At 38.2% G+C, this 6,498-nt stretch overlaps 1 long non-coding RNA gene across 1 annotated transcript; it reads right to left on the bottom strand.

The window, feature by feature from the left end:
* Window positions 1-1,129: 1,129 nt before the first annotated feature.
* On the bottom strand, window positions 1,130-2,797 carry LOC127085207 (uncharacterized). Its single transcript, XR_007789019.1, has 2 exons — window positions 2,147-2,797; window positions 1,130-1,392 (listed from the first exon to the last, which is right to left on the bottom strand). It is a non-coding gene; the product is annotated as an uncharacterized LOC127085207 (long non-coding RNA).
* Window positions 2,798-6,498: the final 3,701 nt, after the last annotated feature.

Raw genomic sequence — 6,498 nt, 5'->3', positions numbered from 1 at the left:
AAACAAGAAATCTAGATAATGTGCTCAAAGCCGGTTTGCACATAATGACAATAATTGAAATGTCATATGCAATTAATCATAACGCGGCGAAATACTATCAATATATCGATAAAATAACCATGGAATAATAACATGGAAATTGTTGAATCCATAAATTAAAATCAACGTCTAAAAATAACGGTAAAAGAATAACAACAAAAGTCGAAAAATGAGAATAAAATAGAATCAAAAGGGTTAATACTAAAATAGAACCTAAAATAATCAAGGATCAAATTTATGATCCTATAATAAACCAAAAGTGTTTATTAATATATATAGTGAATAAACTAAAATAAGTGTTCCATTTCCATCTTTATTGAAAAAGGTCTCAATTATGAATTAAGTTTTTTTGAGTTTTTATTATGAGAAATGGCTTGACGTTGGATCAAGCATTTGATGAAGGTTTGAAAGAAATGGAATGGAATGGGAGGAAGAAATGGATTGATTTGTCTATTGAGAAAATACTCGACGTTGGATCGAGTCTTATTTTTTTATATTTTGGAAATGGTTGATTTTATTCTTGTGTTAGTAGCTAACTAAACATTCAAGCAATCAAGAAATGAAAAGCAGTAAAAGTATTACACATCGGGGAAGTGGGGTACATTTTGTGAAATGGGGATTCAAAGTACTGGAATAATTAAATCGGGCCCAAACAACAAATAATGCAATGTATGAGTGTAAGTGCAAGAGAACTGTCTCATTGTAAGAAGGCCCGAGAGTAAGCCATGTGAAGAAAATAAATAACACAACAAGTTATATTTACAAAACACTCAAAAATTAAATTGAAAGAAACAACATCGGGACGTGCACGGATAAAAATCAGGATGCGAGGATGCGAATCAAAGTCACATAACGCAATGACGTGCAAGGAAACTGAAAATTGAAAAGCAAACAAGAAATCTAGATAATGTGTTGAAAGCCGGTTTGCATATAATGACAATAATTGAAATGTTATATGCAATTAATCATAACGCGGCGAAATACTATCAATATATCGATAAAATAACCATGGAATAACAACATGGGAATTGTTGAATCCATAAATTAAAATCGACGTCTAAAAATAACGATAAAAGAATAACAACAAAAGTCGAAAAATGAGAATAAAATAGAATCAAAAGGGTTAATACTAAAATAGAACCTAAATTAATCAAGGATGAAATTTATGATCCTATAATAAACCAAAAGTGTTTATTAATATATATAGTGAATAAACTAAAATAAGATGGGGCAACTAAAGCGCAACCCAGGGTATTGAACCGTGACCCTGGAAATGCAATCTTAAGCTTTACCACTCGACCAGGATCACCTTGTTGTTAACTTAATGCAACCAGCGATATACATACAATCGGACTGCGTTGAAAACAATAAAAAACAAACAGAAACCAGAAGCTCAGTAGCAGCAGCATAAACCAGAATCATCCTAGCTACACCATAACCTCAAGGGTCAACAAACCAAGATATTATTCTTATATTACAACAGTGTTATAATTTTATTACATCAAAATCAACATAATAAAAATGAGAAAATAACAAAAATAAAATAAATAAAACAAACGACTTATAAAAAAAGAGAAACAAATAAATAAATAAAAGAATGCACCGTGTGGTGTAAAAAACAAACTAAATGGACTTCAAACAATTGTTAGAAACAAGCCGAACAACAAAAATAGTACTATTTTTTTTATCTTTCCTATTTTAATTAAAACTAACACTAATTAAAATGAATAATAAAAATAATAATAAAAATAAAAAGTAAATAAACAAAATGATGCTGGTCATGGACGACGCTCCATTCTCACGTTCCCTCACATCTGTTTTTTTGAAATTTCTAGCAAGGCCAAATAGGTAGTGACACGTGGCCATGGAATTAAGAAAAGAAATTAAAAAAAAAACTACAACCTTCTCTTGTCATCTATCTCTCACATAAACTACAGCAAACAGAGAATTTGTTTCTCACAATCTCATGTTATCTCTCTTTGCTCTCTCTTATATTTCCAAACAACAAAACAACAACATGGTCCGTATCTCTCAAATGAAAACAAATAGAAACACACCAAAAATATAGCATGGAAAAATCATAAGAAAACCGAAATAAGATATATACCGTTCACTAGCTTCTGGTGAGTTTTGAGTTTGCAACGACGATGTGTATAGCAGTGAAAAGTGAAGAAATCGTAGTTGTCGGTACTACTACTACGGGGTTTTCAGCTTTGACGGTTGAGCTTGGATCTTGGGTTGTGCATAAGAAGTTGATGCGTGGAGCCTTCTTCGAAAGCGTCACCGGAATGGCTTGGCGGTGGTTTCGCGGTTGTTCAAGGAGGAATATTTGAGGGGTTATTTGGTGAAGGAAGGTAGAGGGATGTCGCGCGTTGGAAGGCTCTCACTGATGAAGAAAAACAGAGGTTGTGTGATGCTGGTTTTGGGTTTTTGGAGGTTGCGGATATGGAAAGGGTACCGTTCCAAAACGAGAGTGAAAGGAGATTATCGTGGGTTTTTTTTCTTTTTGCAGTGGAAATAAAGTGTTTTCTTATGAAGAGGAAGAAATCCTCTTTTTTGAAAAAACAATGAGGCCTTTTTCTTTTAATTTTGTGGTCCCTTTTTTTTAATGAAAATTTTTCACTGTCCTCCTGCCACGCAGAAAGAGACGTTGAGAGTCCTTAGTAGAGGACAAGACGTGCCATAGTTGTCCATGAAAACGAATGACGTGTTTCCACTCACATCTTCCAACCGATTCAAATATTAATGGCCACATAGCACATGAAGAGTGGAGGAGTAAATATATTTTCAATTTTTTTTATCTTTCTTTGATAAAATAAATTAAATGAGCATAACTTTAAAAATTAATATAAAAAAAACGACACAATCAAAATTCAAATTAAAATCACAACTAATTCTAAATAATTGTCCTAATTACTTTGGCTAAAAAATGGAAATAAGCAGATTAAAAATAAATAAAAATTGAGCGCAAAAATGCTCGAAAAATTAAATTGAATGCATTAAAATGATCAGCACAAAAAATACTTATTGAAAAAATACAGCGTTTCTTTTAAATTTGAAATAAATTTTTACCGGTAAAAAGGCTCAGGCGAGTCAAAAGGTGACCGAAAAATTAGCCAAAAAAATAAATTGAGCATACTAGATTAAACTACACAAAACGTAGATTAATAAAACTGGTGTTTGCAAGCTTGATTTTAAAATTTTTCGTCTACTGATTTGACGCACATCTGGCGATTAATTCAACCGGTTCGCCCGTAATTCCAAAAAAAATAGTTTGACTGATATTCTAGGCATTATGATGTATGGAATGCAGTTTATGCTATGTAGAGATGCAATAGCTATGATAAATGTGTTGGATCGGCGATTCAGGGTCAAAATCAGGGTGTGACAGGATGCAATGATCGAGTTTCTAGAGCATCAGGTTATTGATGAGCCCGATGATGTGGTTACTTCTCTACTACCTCACTCATCTAGGTTTTGGAAGAAGAGATATGATCAGCTCGCCAAGGAGAAGGCCGACATGGAAGCAGCTTATGAGAGAGAGGTGAGGAGGCTTCGTGCGACGTATCTTCCGATCTCAAAGGCTTTAGATGACTGTTTCTAGGGCTCCATAGGATGTTTATTCTCCTTTTCTCTTATATTGTATTTGGTTACCGAGATTGTACTACTTCTTTGGTGTAAAAAGTTTCCAAATTTTATATTGCTATGAGTATTCCACATATGTCTCAAAAAGTTCAATATTTTCAAAAACATTTGCAAATAGATCTTTATAAAGTTCCTCTGATAAAAAACAAATCATATGCACTTGCATTGCATGCATCATATGCATAAGCAGGTTTTGGTTCCGAGCCCTTGATACAGTGGTCTAACTCTTTGCTCTTCATTTATTTTGAAGACAAGCTGATGCACCGGTACAACACTCGAGCCAATCATTCAAAGATCATGGAACACCTTGAGCAAGAGAATCGAGATTTGAAAGAGGAGATTACCCGACTGACTGCCATGATAAAGTCAGTTCTTTCTGCTCAGAGCCAAGCTTCTCCAACTCCTGCAACTCCTCCCGCGAGGACTGTCATTTCTGAAGTGGTTACCTCTATAGTGCCTGCTGCCACCGCCCACTTCGCTCCGAATCTGCCTGCTGGATTCCCTTGGGGAATGCCACCCAATTTTGTGCCAGAGGGTTTCGCTCCCACCTTTGCTTCTATGTCGGCATCTAGCCCGGTCATGTCTGTGCCACCTCCCATTGTGCACACTTTGCCGCATGTAGAAGACACCATCTATCACTCCGAGCCATCTGAAGGCCCGGACGTTTATGAGAAGATGGATGAGATGAAGGACCAATTCCTTGAGCTGCGCAAGGAACTGAAAACGCTGAGAGTAAAAGATTTATTTGGGAAGAGTGCTGCTGAACTGTGCTTAGTGCCTAATGTGAAAATCTGAGTCAAATTCAAAGTGCCTGACTTTGAGAAGTATAAGGGAAATTCGTGACCACTCAGTCATCTTGTGATGTATGCCCGCAAGATGTCGACCTAGACAGAAAATGATCAACTACTGATCCACTATTTCCAGGATAGCCTGACAGGTGCTGCGCTCTGTTGGTATATGGGGCTAGATAGTGAAAGCATCCACACTTTCAATGATCTAGGAGAGGATTTTGTGAAATAGTACAAATACAACATGGACATGGCTCCGGACAGAGATCAACTAAGGGCAATGTCCCAACAAGATAAGGAAACCTTCAAGGAATATGCCCAGAGGTGGAGGGAATTGGCAACTCAGATAGTGCCACCCTTGGAGGAGAAGGAGATGACAAAGATCTTTTTGAAGACTTTAAGCTCTTTCTATTATGAGCGCATGATTGCTAGTGCTCCCTCAGACTTTACCGAAATGGTAATAATGGGGATGAGGCTAGAAGAGGGAGTCTGTGAAGGACGTCTGTCCCGTGATGATTCTTTGGCAAAGGAATATGGAGGATTTGCCAGAAAGAAGGAAGGGGAGACTCATGTTGTTTCTTCCCATAGAAAAAGAAGACCCTCTGTGAGGAGGAAGGAAGCCCGATCAGCCGTCAACCAACACCAGGTGGCTCATATAGCATCGGCTTTCAGAGAAGCTCAACAACAACAACAACAACAATCTCGTCAACAACAACAGATCTACCAGCCTCGCAATAACAACAATAGCACCAACAATTATGATAGGAAGAGGGTGACTTTTGACCTGATTCCTATGACCTACGCTGAACTGTATCCTTCCTTGATCGATAGGAAGTTGATAACTCCACGTCATCCTCCTGCTGTGCCAGCCAATCCTCAATGGTGGTACAAGCCTGAACTTCATCGTGTGTATCATTCCGGTGCTCCCGGACATGATGTGGAGAATTACTTTCCGTTGAAGACCAAGGTGCAAGACCTTGTGAGGAGTGGGATACTACTCTTTAAGGATGTAGGCCCTAATGTTAAGAAGAACCCATTGCCTGAGCATGGGAAGGCAGCTGTCAACATGGTCCAGGGTTGTCCTGGCAAATATAAAGTCCTTTATGTGAATGATATAAGGCAGTCCCTGGTGGAAATGCATAGGCTGTTGTGTAGGCACAGTCACTATGAGCACGATCATGATAGATGCCATGTGTGCACTGTCAATGAAAGAGGATGCCGCAAGATAAGGAGGGACATCCAAGACATGCTAGACCAAGGGATGATTGAGATACTTCAAAATTGTAATGAGGATGAAGTTGATGTTATCACCCCCGTGTTCAATATTCCTGATCCTGTTGTCATTAAGTATGATGGAAGCAAAAGGAATGTGGTGCCAACTCTTGTGATAAAGCCAGTGGGCCCTGTCCCATATGTGTCAGATAAAGCGGTCTTGTACCGTTACAATGTTGTTATGCTGGAAGATGGGAAGGAGGTGTCGTTGCCCTCAACCTCTGTTGTAAGCATATCCGATGTTAGTGGAGTGACCCGTAGTGGTCGTGTCTTCTCGGCTCAGTCGAAATCCCACGAAGACGTCGTGAAGAAGAATGTTGTTAGTTCTGCCGGTCCCGTGGGGACTTCTTCTTCAAATCATTCTATTCCTGATGTGAAGGGTGTCGACCCTGTTGTTGCCAAAGCTGATAAAGTCCTATCCTAGTTGGCCAGTCTAGGATGTTGAGAGAGGATGGTGATGAGATGCTGAGGCTCATCAAGAGGAGCGAGTACAACATTGTGGAGAAGTTGCTTCAAACTCCATCAAAGATATATGTCCTATCTTTGTTGATGAATTCAGAGCCACACCCTGAAGCGTTGCAAAGGGTGATGGACGTGGCATATATGGATCACGATGTCACAATTGAACAGTTTGATATCATTGTTGCAAATATAACTGCGTGCAACAATTTGAGCTTCTGCAATGATGATCTTCCCGGGGAGGGAAAAGACCATAATTTGGCCTTACATATCTCTATGAACTGTAAAGATGATG

This window comes from Lathyrus oleraceus, chromosome 5, assembly GCF_024323335.1.
Source record: "Lathyrus oleraceus cultivar Zhongwan6 chromosome 5, CAAS_Psat_ZW6_1.0, whole genome shotgun sequence".
Taxonomy (NCBI): domain Eukaryota; kingdom Viridiplantae; phylum Streptophyta; class Magnoliopsida; order Fabales; family Fabaceae; genus Lathyrus; species Lathyrus oleraceus.
This window is presented reverse-complemented; position numbering and strand designations above follow the sequence as displayed.